The 12,416-nt window shown below is 45.0% G+C and overlaps 1 long non-coding RNA gene across 1 annotated transcript in view; it reads right to left on the bottom strand.

Moving 5' to 3' along the window:
• Window positions 1-9,758: 9,758 nt before the first annotated feature.
• LOC149857261 (uncharacterized) overlaps window positions 9,759-12,416 on the bottom strand; it is a 50,121-nt gene continuing 47,463 nt past the window's right edge. Inside the window, exons 2-3 of the long non-coding RNA XR_016444091.1 lie at window positions 10,113-10,204; window positions 9,759-9,943 (exon numbers count right to left, since the gene is read on the bottom strand). This is a non-coding gene — a long non-coding RNA (uncharacterized LOC149857261). The remainder of the gene's footprint in view (window positions 9,944-10,112; window positions 10,205-12,416) is intronic.

Raw genomic sequence — 12,416 nt, 5'->3', positions numbered from 1 at the left:
ACTATGCAACCACTGTCTAACTTGCACGCTATTAAGAGATTTTACCATTACTCTTTTCCATGTAATGTCTCCTCTCCTCACATCTGTCTTTCAGGTTTGTTTGCTTCATGGGTTAAACCACACACTGGGACCCCAAATGTTTTGTTTTGTTTTTATTTGTCTTCTGGTTTCTGAGTGTTTGGGCACATTTTGGTCATATCTTCCATTTTCCTCTCTACAAGGTTTAAAGTTTTTCAGCTAATCACTATTCTCCAGGAGCTCCAAACAGAAGCAATTGATGGCACTAGTGCTGTTAATGCCTATCAAACCCCACACAAAATAACTTTTAAAAAGGATACTAACATTTATGGAACTAGCATGCTCTTTTGCATATAATATTCCTATCGTCTCATCCACCTCTCCTGTTTTGGTTATTCTGATCGTGAACACAGAGTCTGATTGCTTCTGTGCCTCTTTCAGAGGCTCACTAGTCCTTTGGTTGGAGCTTCTAGGTGTTATTGTAACAATAACGAAGCTATAATATACACGTTTTTAAATGTGTAATTGTATACCTGACAAATGCAGAGAAACTTACTGGATAATACTGAAATCGTAGACCCATAGGGTTGGAAGGGACTTCCACATCATCTAGTCGTACCTTCTGTAAAGATGCGCAATGTGTTATTCCTAAACCATCCAAGATGGATACCTATCTGGCTTCTTCTTAAAAAACCCAATAAAAGAGGTTCAGATACTTTTCAGGTATTCTACAAGGTAAACAGATGTAGTAACCCAAACTTGAAGGCATTTTATATCCATAAAATATATATAGAAGAGGTTCATAAAAGAGGATAAAAAGAGGTTTTTTCAATAGGCAGGATTCAGAGAGCAGTACTACAGCTGCATTGAGTACTGGATCTAACTAGGCTTTGGAAATTACAATGACAAGCAATGGGTTCTAGAAGACCTACTATACCAAGGTAAGCAGTTTCATGGAATGGCAGTACTGAGACATGCAAGAATGGAGGTTTTTGAGATGTTCCAAGAGTTTAAAGGTATATAATGTTAAGATACCCATGCAGAAAAGGAGGCATGTGGTAAGAGCAAAATATTTAATGGAAGAAAGCTATGGAAGAAGTCACATAACACCAAAGCACAAGGTAGCATGATTAAAATGTATCTGATACAACCTAGAATGGTGAAAAAGTAGGGAACAGAGATTTCATGATAATAAATTGTGACTGGCTGAACTTTAGTCAAATGAGAATGCAAAAAACAAACACCCCCCTCTTCCATTTCCTAATTGTAAACTGGAGTTGGTGTTATTGGTTTATTTATCGTATTGGAGACAGTATAGAGTACTAATTTATTAATACCTAGTTTGACTTGTGTATCTACCTATATACTTGTTCATAGATATTTTTATATGGCACAAAACTTAATGTAAACATTGGTCTCACCTGGTACATCTACACAAGATGTTTTACTGTGTAGTAGACTAATTTACTGTGCAATAAAACATTGCTGTCTACAAGTGCAAACCATTTACTGCACAGTAAATTAGGCTACTACACAGTTAGCTGCTTCCTGTAAATACAGGTACAAGGTTAATTGTGCTATAGCTACTGCACAGTAATGCTTATGTAGACACTGACCAGGAGTAAATTTTCTCCCAGTCAGACTAGGCAGCAGGGGCCACAAGGGGCAGGGATCTGTCTGTCCGTGGTCCTGGTGCTACTCAGAACCAGGGACAGACAGCTTCTGGGTCTCCTGCACAGAGCTCTTCTGGGGGGACAGGCAGAGGCTAGAAACCAGACCTTGCCCACTCCCTGGACAGCCAACTCTATGCCAAGCAGGGCAGCTGCTGGTGAGCCCCATGCCCAACCCCAACCCAGTTGCTGGTAGCTAGTCCACACCTGAAACAGCTCCTAGCAGATCCCCTGCTGGGCAGGGTAGCTATGTGTCCTGATGGGCATAGGGCCAGGAGAGCTCTGCCCATTGCAGGGGCAGCTGTCTCCTGGCTGGTACACATCAGGTCTACTCCTGGGTCCACTTGGAGTCAGGAGGCAGCTGTCACTGCACTGGCAGAGCTCTCCTGGCCCTGTGCCCACTGGGACTGACTCTGTGCCCCTTGCCAGCCCCCGAGACTAGCATTCGAGGGAGTCTGGAGCTCCCCCCAGCTGCTGAAGAGGGATAGAGCAGGGCGGTAGCAGCCGTGTACCAAGCTGCACTTATTGTGCAGTCTTCTTCATCTTCGTTGTCCTTATTTTTGTCTACCTCTTCCTCTTCTTCCTCCTCCTCTTCTTCTATTCCTCACAGTCAAGGATGAATGTCTTCCATGATTGTATTATATGTATGTCTGAAGATGGCTGACCAGAATCAACTGACTCTGCTGAAGCTCAGACATGTGTTTCTGTGTCAGGTGGGTGGCACTGAATTCTTGATTTGATCCGTGACACACTGTTTATGCCACTCTTGCTTTTTCTTCTGTTGTTGTCATGAAGTTTGAAAGTACTGATATCCCTGCACCAGATTCTTCCTCATTTTGAGATGGTCCTGGGTGATAGCCTTCCTTAAGTTGACATTGATATTACTTTTTTTTAAGTTGGCCTTGAGGATGTCCCTGAAATGCTTTCTCTGCTCTCCTCTTGAGCATATGCCTTGGCTGAGCTGGGAGAATAAAACTTGCTTCAGAACTCTGGAGTCAGATATGGTCAGCTCAGTGAAGCTGATTATTGCCTCAGTACTCATGGTGTTTACTAGCAGGAGGGCACTAACATTGGTTCATCTCTTCCCACTGGATTTGGAGGATCTTCTGCAGGCAGCATTGATGGTACCTTTCCAACAACTTTAGATGCCTCCTGTATGTTCTCCATGACTCATCTCTGTCCAGCAAGGTGGGGATCATGACTGCTTGATAAACCATGATCTTGGTTTTGGATTGGATGTCACAATCTTTGAAGACCCATTTCTTCAGGCATCCAAAGGCTGCACTTGCATATTGAGGCGATGTTGAATATCTTTGTCAATGTCAGCATTCTGAGAGAGATGGCTTCTGAGGTACAGGAAATAATCAACTGTTGGTGACATATAGGGGGTGCACGAGGGTGCATGTTCACCCCCTGAGATTGGCTGTGCACCCCCTGGGATTGGCCACTGCTGATGCTGGTGGTGGTGTCTATGGGCAGTCACAGCTTGCCACCCCTGCCCCACCACTGACACTGCTGGCAGCATCTGTGGGCTGTCACTGATCACCACTCAGTGCTTGCCATGTGCCCCTGCTGCTGAGACCACCCACTTGGCCTGCCCTTGCTGCTGACATCACCATGACTGCCTGAAGGCAGTCCCCATTTGCTGTTGCCATGCCCCCCCCCACCATTACCTGTGGGTGGTTGTTGTGTCTCCCTAGCCTTGGGAGGCACAAAGCGTTCATGTAATTAATGTTCTTCAGAGTCTCACTATGGATCTGGATTACTGGAGCTGGGGACTGTTCATTAGGAGTTTGTTGGTGCAGGACCTTAGCCTTCTGAATGCTGTCAGTCCTATTTTTGTGTATGCCTCAGTAAAGATACGGATGATTACCTGAGGGTCTGCTTCTGCGTGAGTGCACATTAAAGCATCATCAATGTATTGGAGCTCAGTGATTGACGTCAGGGTAGTCTTGGTTTTGGTTTGGAGTCAGCTGAGGTTAAACAGCCTGCTATCCCTTTTAATCATTTAGCTCCATTCCAGCTGGAAGCTTGTTGGTGATCAGGTGTAACATTGCAGCAAGGAATATTGAGAAGAGTGTTGGAGTGATGATGCAGCCTTCCTTAACTCCCATTTTAACTTCAGAGGTATCTGTGATGGTCATTACTGAGAACCACCATTCACATACCATCATGGAGCAGGCAGAGAATGGTGACAAATTTCATTGGGCATCCATGCTTCAGAAGGATCCTCCACAACAGTCTTGGTTAACGGAGTCAAAAGCTTTTGTGAGGTCAGAAAAGGCCATGTAGAGAGGCTTTTGTTGTTCCTGAGGTTTCTCTTGCAGTTGACAAGCTGTGCAGATCATTTCAGTTGTGTCTCTTGATGCACACTGAGATTCTGGGAGGAACTCTTCACTAGGGGAAGGAGACAGTTCAGAAGGGTTCTCACAACGATCTTTCCTGTTGTGGACAGCAAGATGATCCTTCTGTAGTTTCTGGGATTCCTCATCATTCCAGATCCTTAAGATGAGGGCATGAAGCTGTGAAGTGAATTCCCCTCCTCCCTGTTTTAAGATTTCAGTGGAGATTCTATCCACTCCAGATACCTTGTTCTTTATTTGCCTGATGGCTTTCCTCACCTCGTCAAGGGTTGGAGGGATTCCAAGATAATCTCTGACTGGGTGTTGTGGGATGAAATTGAGAACACAGTTGTCAACAGCAGAGTCTTGATTATGAAGGTCTTTAAAATGCTCTTTCCAACAGACATTGATGGCTCCCCTTTCCTTGATCAGGTCTCCTGCATCTTTAGGTCTCAGTGGGCTTGGTCCCTGAGTGATTGGACCATAGATGGCTTTGGTGGCACTGAAGAACCTGTGCACATCATGGATGTCAGCCAGATGTTAAATCTCCTTATCCTTGTCTTTCCACCATTTATTTTTCATATCATGCATCTGCCTTTGAATCTCTGCCTTGGCTTGTAGAGTCAATTTCTTTTTCTTGGAAAAAGACTCGATGATCTCCCGAGGTCCCTTCCAGCCCTAATGTCTATGAAATCTATGAATTGGTGTCATTTTGCCAAGGACAAAAGGCCTTGTGCTTGCAATCAGTCAGTTCTTGGATTTGTTCTCAGATTATTCCACAGGTAGAGCTGGGAGGATATATTTTATGTTAGGGACCCTGTCTGCTTATGTTTGACATGTTATATATTGAAGCATTCAGTGAGGTGACAATTTTATTAAAAAAATGAATTTCTGAACTGTAAATAAAAAGATCTACCTCCCAAACGATTGCAGCAGCATCAAACTCCACTGGCTTTTCAGGCTGGATTTGGATTATGGGCTCCTTGTGAGCTGGACCATGAGGAGTCTTGTGGTAGATACAGACCTAGAGGCAGTGGTGGTTAACACAGTCAGTGTTAGTGTTGCTCCCATCAACACACATCCTTGACAAAACTCCATACATGGGAATTCAGAGGTGGGACCTACCTCTGAATTCCTGGCCTCTCTAGAAGCACTGTGGGCCAGATGACATGTCTCCGTGGGCCAGATCTGCTCCATGGGACATATCTTTGATACTCTTAAATATGAGTAACACTTTGTCTTGTAATACTTCAGGGTGGTACCATAACCAAAGGAGGGATGACTGGGGCAATAGCGCCAGGCACCAACTTCATGGGGGAAGGGGTGGAAATGATAGCTGCCACAGTTGCCTCTGGTAGCCTGACTAGGGCTGTTGCATCTTGGTTCACTGACACCCAAGACGCAGAATAATCCTGATATGCCCCTGCTTTAGAGCCTGGATGAGTTGCCCTTAGTTCCTTCTGTCCCCTCAGTGGTAGGAAAATGGTGCTGCATGTGGTTAGACTGGAATTAAACCTGCAAAACAACCAGCCCAATTGCAGTCAGTGGGATAATTCACAGATTGCAGTGAATAAGGGCACAGAGTTTGTCTCTTACTGTTATGGAGTGAAATTTTGGCCTTGGAAGTCCATGATAAAACTCTTGTTGACTTTCAGGAGTCAAAATAGTTACTTGCCAAAACAGCCATCCTTTGTTTGTATAGCACCTAGCACAAAAAGGTCCAGACTGATGAGTGGGACTTCTAGACACAACTATAATAGAAACAAATAATAATAGCAATGGCAAATTCAGGAATGAACAAATCGGTGCATACATAATGGATTTTATTTATAATATATATATTTTATAAATAAAAAAACCCATATAATTTAAAAATAGCTACACGTCTTCAGGACAAAAATAAAACATGTCCATGAAGAAGCAGGTTTCCATGTCTTTCCTTCACAAAGCCAAAGATATCCAAAGTTAAGGTTGAAATATAAAGCACATAGACTAAGGACAGACATTTAAAAAGCTGGAGCCTGGATTGATTCAATTTTTGCATGTTAGTTTAACCTGCAAAGACTGAACCAATTTGCAAGTGAATAGACATTCACTTTTGATTCTGGAAATGCAGTGGCTCAGGCTAAAAACCGAGGGGTGCTAGAGCAGCCCTCCCTTCCCTTTCTCAGCAGCCACAATGCTGGAGGGAAGCTGATGTGGGGGGCCTGGCCAAGCCACAGCAGGAACTAAGTATGATTGCAGAGGGCTGGTTGCAGAGGGCTACAACCCCCACCTTAAACCCTCACCTTAGCCTGTAGGGACCCCAGCCAGGGTGTGCCTGGAGAGGGAGGAGGGAAGCAGCCATTGCCAGGTTTGTCCCTGAGGCCAGACACTGGCCAAGGCAGTGCCTCAGGTGAAGGGGAACAGGGTAGGGAGATTAAAATTCACTGTCTCCATGCACAGGCATGGGACCCCAGCCAGAGTCTGCCCAGCTTTTTCCCCTGCTCCTGTTCAGGTGGTGGGGGAGCCAATATGGCCCTGCTATATGCCCAGAGCTGGGGCTGTGGGGCTGAGCTGAGCCAACCTGCAGGTGCTGCTGAGGGCAGAGGCAGAGGGGCCAGCCCAGGCTGGGCCATGGGGCTGGATCCTATCTAGCAGTCTGTGGCTCAGACTGGGGCTGTGGGAACTGTGCAACCAGATTGCTCTGGGCTCCCTGCACTGTCATACAGCTGCACTCTGGCCACCTTTCACCTATTCTGTCCACTTGCAAGGGCTGCTCATTACACTGAGCAGGTGAAAGGCAGCTGGAGCTGGCACCAGAGCTCCATGTGCTGGGCACAAGCACCAGGCTGAAGCTCCCCCTTCATGCTGCCTGGAGCGATGCAGCAGGGGTAGAAGTGAGTGGGGGAGCAGCCACTGGAGGCAAGGGGAATCTGGCTTGGCCTGGCAGGGCTATTCTGCTCTCCTTGCCTCCAGATGTGTCTCCTGCCACATTGTGCAGTGCTGCTCTAGGCAAGTGGAAGCTTCAGCCCAGTGCATGGAGCTCTGGCTCCAGTTCTGGCTGCCTTCCATCCACTCTGCTTGTCTGGTACAATGAGCTGCCCCTGTGGGTGGAGCAGATGGAAGGCATCCAGGAACTGGAACTGGAGCCCCATGCACTGGGCAGAAGCCGTGGGGGCTGAAGCTTCCCACTCACAAACCCAGAGTGGTGCAGCAGGGGCAGAGGTGGCCATGGCAGCAGCAGCTGGAGGCAAGGGAGGTAGAAGAGCCTGCCCATCCCCAGCCAGCCCACAACTTGTGGTGTGGCTGCAGCTGCTGGGTGCTACATAGGACACGGGGCATGGCAGCAGCTGCAGCAGGCAGCTGCTAAGCTCAGAGCCTACTGGCACCTCTGAGCCAGCCCAGGCAGCCTGCTCCCCAGCTAGCCCCCACCCATGCTGCAGCTGACTGGGAAGGGCCCTGTCCCCACAGCTCAGCTGGGCCAGCCCCACCAGGCCCTTCCCAGCAGTCTGTGGCTCCATGACAGCTCTGCTTGGCCTGGGTCCAGGAAGCTGGGAGTAATCTGGCTGTGAAGCCCCTGCAGCCCCAGTCGGAGCTGCAGCCTGCTGGGAAGGGCCCAGTCCCATGGCTCAGCCCAGGTTGGCTCCTTTGCCTCCACTCTCAGCAGCACCAGCGGACTGGCCCAGCTCAGCCCCACGGCCACAGCTGGTGACGAGGATGGTGGGATCATGCCAACCTGCTCTCGCCACACTCCCGTTCCTGCTGCTGGAGTGAGAAGGGGGGATAAAGGTTTACAGGGGCTTGTGTACCTCAGTCAGGTAGATCTGAGCTGCCAGTGGGACAGGGGATGGAGGGGGAGATTAAATCACCTTCTGTCTCCCCATTTGCTTCAGGTTGCAGATGGGGGGCTACAAGGCAGGGGGAGGATGCCTGATAGGGGCTGATTGGTTGCAGATGGGGAGCAGCGAGGTGGGGGGGGATGTCTAATAGGGGCTGGTATACCCCAGCCAGGCAGACGCCAGCTGTGGTTCCCTGGTGGGAGAAGGAGGGAAGGGGGAAATAAACCCCCTCCCTGCTCCCTTTGCCTCAGGGGGCCGTGCCAGGCCTGCATCTGGCCACGCTCTTGCCCCTGCCTCTGCTCTGACTAGAGAGCAGAGGGGTGGGGCCAGCCCTGCTGTCTGGAGCAGTTAGCCCAGCCCAGGCCAAGGCTGAAAATCATGCTAGGATGCCAGAGGGCTCTGGTTTAATTTAAACCAGGAAGGGGTCTGGGACAGAAGTTGCATAAGCCAGTTTGAGCCAAAATAGTTAAGTCTGATATTACATTCAGTCAGGCTTATATTAAACCAGCTTAGATCATTTTGAAACTGGTTAATGTGCACTGAACTTATGTTCTGTTACAAGTTTAAACCAGTTTCTTCTCACTTAAACCAGTTTATGTGTAACTTCCATCCCTAGCCACAATGTCTTTGAGCATACGCTATTTGTATTCCCTGTAAAGGAGTGAGCCCATGTTGAAGCATCAGCCCTGAGTTTTCTTCTATAACTCTAAATTTCCTTGCATTGTGAATTTGTCATATATTTAGCACTACTTCAATGTATTTTTTGTGAGTGGCTGAATACAAAGAGCAGGAGGTCACAAAAGGTATCACCTTGTTACATACGGAGGTCAAAGCTAAGAGAGTGTCAGTTTCCATTTTAGGCTTTTGTGGCATAGTTGACATTATATATGCTCTTAAGTATGCAATGCAAATCGCATTCCTGCAAGCTAATTATAGGATAAATGCAGCCACTTAACTAGGCAGCAAGCATATCATCTCAGCATGGAGCTATCATATTATATACATTTGCTGTCTTCTGTATAATTAACAGGATAAAAATATTACTGCCAGATACCATAAAAATTAACACATTATCTTAATTGTCTTTTCAGCTCAGGTATAACCTATTACCATTTCAAAAAGGACCTTTTCTAATACACTAAAATTTTAAACTTCATTTGCCAAAGATGCAATTAATCCCTTTTCCACTTTGATCTACAATTGTGATACCTTTGGACATTGACTTTTCTGTTTTGCTTTTGAACTGCCCTTAAAAAACTATTACTGAGATTTAGTAGCTTGAAACTTGAGGTTGCACAGAACATTGTGTTTGATTTTTAAATGCTAAATGACATTACATCAGGGTTTAATACAACATAACCATTTGCTGCTGTAGGAAACCTTTGTTGTAAGACATCTTCTTTCCCAGTGTTGTATTTTAGATGCCGCTTTTGTTTAATTCAATCTATGCACTCTTCTAAATCTAATGCTCTATTTTAGGCGTTTCTTACCATTTTGTCAGTGCTGCAGCATGGTAACGTTTAAGCACAGATTCTGAATGCTTCATTGCCAGTCATTACTGGGACATGTTTTATGAAATATTTACAGTTGCCATAACCTGTCCTAATCTGATAACATCAGCACAGTGGATCCAATCTGCAGTTTATATTTGGACACTATGAAACTCTGAGGGGCATCTACCAAGTATAAACATTGTTTTTCCTTCTAAAATTACTTGTATAGAAGGACACACAGTTAATAGATGCTTGTTTTCAGATCCTCATGGCAGTAATTAAGCTGAAAGTTTCCATTGTTTTTATCAAGTAATTCACAGGAATTTTAGTTTTGCTGTCTACAAACTGTTGATGACTTTTTCTAAAATTTCTGGAGAAAAGACACAGCTAGAAGCAGGAAACTTATTCTGAAAATCATTTTTATTATTTGTTTTGCAATAGGTCTGTATGAATCTAAGGTAGTTCTTGCATATTTACCTAAATGTTGACATCAGTAATGACACACATGGCTAACAGATTTTCCACGTTTTCCTTTCTGGATGACATCTTCCTACTCCAGCAGGACTCAGAGTCTGATCACAGAGGCTGTTGATTGATTGCTTAGAGCACATGAGGTTTGGGGAAAAAACAGGAATGACAGTTTATATAAATATCCTAATGTGACACTTTTTCTAGGTTTAACCTAACTTTTATTTTTCTTTGACCTAAAAAATTATTTTTGTATGTGTACAAAAACCCAGAGATACTTCAGAAGCATAGTTGACTCACTTAGACAGCTTGTTAGCATTTTGTTCTTAATTGCTTCTTTCCCTGCTTATCCATGGGGGAATTCTATTTGCCAAGAAGTAGCTTTACAGGACCTAATAGGAAACGAGAAAAAAACACAAAAATAAAATAATAACTAGTCTTCCAAAGAACTCTTAGTGGTCCTTTAACGGATTGCTTCACTTTGGCAGTAAAACTGCAAAAACATATAGCTAGCCAAGTCTCAGTTCATCTAGCATCGCTTAAGTGATTACCAACATTTTCATATTTTTCTGATAGGAAAGGTACTTTTGTAACCCTCCTGATTGCCTCATGATACCATATGAGCTTCACAAGAAAAAAATATCAGCTGTAAAGTACTGTCCATTGCAAGATAATCTTTAAAATCCCGCATCCCTACAAAAGTATCACTCATCTCTCTGACTCTTAGGAAAAGAAAAAAAATACAAACTCCTTATAGCTGACTTAATTTTATGCATATGGTCAAAGCTTTAATAGCATGTAGCCAAAAGGGGCCTTCAGGAAAACAAGACCTCTACAAAGAGATTTGCCCATGAATCTGGAATGTGAGTGCGCCTTGCTGGTAGATTTTCTTGCTGAAGTCATGGCCAGTAGTAATATTACTTTTCATGCTGAGCCATTCACTCTCTGTATTGATCAGTGAATTTCTGGATAAGTAAAAGCTCTTTCTCTTAGTTTATTTTGAGGTGGGGAAAATGAGGGATGGTGATTATTTTGATAAGATGAGGAGGAAATGATCAGATCTTAGAGAACCTTTTCTAGCACGGAAGAGAACTGTTGATTTCAGTGCATCATATTACTCCAAGTTGAGACTATTTCTATTATATATGCATTATATATTCTATATATTCTTCACTAGGGAACAAGAAGGAGCTACATCAGTAACCTAAGTTCTGAGTCCATAGCTCATCTTTCCTTTCAGGTAGAGGATAGACCATTTCCTGAGCAGGTGGAAGACTGGGAAAAAAATAATTCTTTCAGTTATTTCCAGCAGTTTACTATACGAAACTTTCAAATCAAATATAAGACATTAGCTTCTCCATGTCTTCCAGTTCAGCTCAAAATTAATGTTCTATAACAGTTCTATTAACCTTCTATAACAGGGGTGTCAAATTCATCTGGCCCCATGGGTTGGATGAGTGGTATGGAGCCAGTCCACAGACTGTGCCCCTCTCCTGGCATAGTTGATCAGGTGGCTGATATAGCTGGTCAGGGACCCGCTCTGTGTGGCACAGGTCCCAGAGTAGCTGGAACGGGTGCCATGCTGCACATAGTGGGTGCCCCAGCCAGACTGCGTTGCATGTGGCACCCACCCCAGCAGCTCTGGGACTGTGCCATGCATGGTGCCTGGAACCCTCACTGCACGTGGCACCTGAGCACAGGCCCTGGACCTGGTGCTGTGTGCAGTGTATGTCTCAGAGCAGGCACTGCAGGTAGTGCAGTTTGGCAGGGGCGGCCACTGCATGTGGCACAGCTGCCTCTCTGGCCAGACTGCACTAAATGCGTTGCTTGTTCCAGATGCTCCAGGATCCATGCAACATGGAGTGTGGATTCCCCACTGGCTGAAGCTACGACCAAATCAGGTATGGTGGTGGTAGGGAAGTGGAGGGAGTCTGTGGGCTGGATCTAGCCTATAGACTGGTAAATACTGTGCCTCTTGTGGGTCTGATCAGACCCTGGGGCAGCACTAGGGACTGGATGATGGGGCTTTGTGGGCTATAAATCTATTTTTGACACCCCTGTTCTGTAGGTTTCCATGTCATGAATTTTTATACATATTAAAGAAAGAAATGAGTGATTTTTGATGGTATCCAAATAAAGTGCAGCTTTGAAGCTTTCCTAGCTTTCAGTTGTCTCAAGTTCCCTGAAGCTGGAATTCTTAGAGTCCATTAATACAACAATCAGATGTACATTTTATAGAATCTGTGTATTGTTAAGACCATCCTTCCTAAAAAAATTAGTCACTAGATGGATTGAGATCTTCCACATGGCCCACCCTCAGTCCCATTTTTTCCCCAAAATTTTGGTGCTGATTTCAAGGAAATTGAAGAATTCTATATCTAAATATTTTTATTTTTAAATATATATTCTGCCCTGCCCAAAAGGCTCAGAGCAGCTCTTAATTATCAGGGTATTATTGGTCAAAAAGACAGGGTCATATTGAAAATATAGAAATACTAAAAGTGTTTCTCCATTTGAAAGAGCCTTATTACCCCTTATTGGGGAAAAGCAATTCTTACTCTGGGACGTGGGCAGCCAGGTCTGGGGCTGCTTTGGGATTGAGGT

Source organism: Crocodylus siamensis, chromosome 9 (assembly GCF_052110815.1).
Source record: "Crocodylus siamensis isolate JL-2025a chromosome 9, ASM5211081v1, whole genome shotgun sequence".
NCBI lineage: Eukaryota > Metazoa > Chordata > Crocodylia > Crocodylidae > Crocodylus > Crocodylus siamensis.
This window is presented reverse-complemented; position numbering and strand designations above follow the sequence as displayed.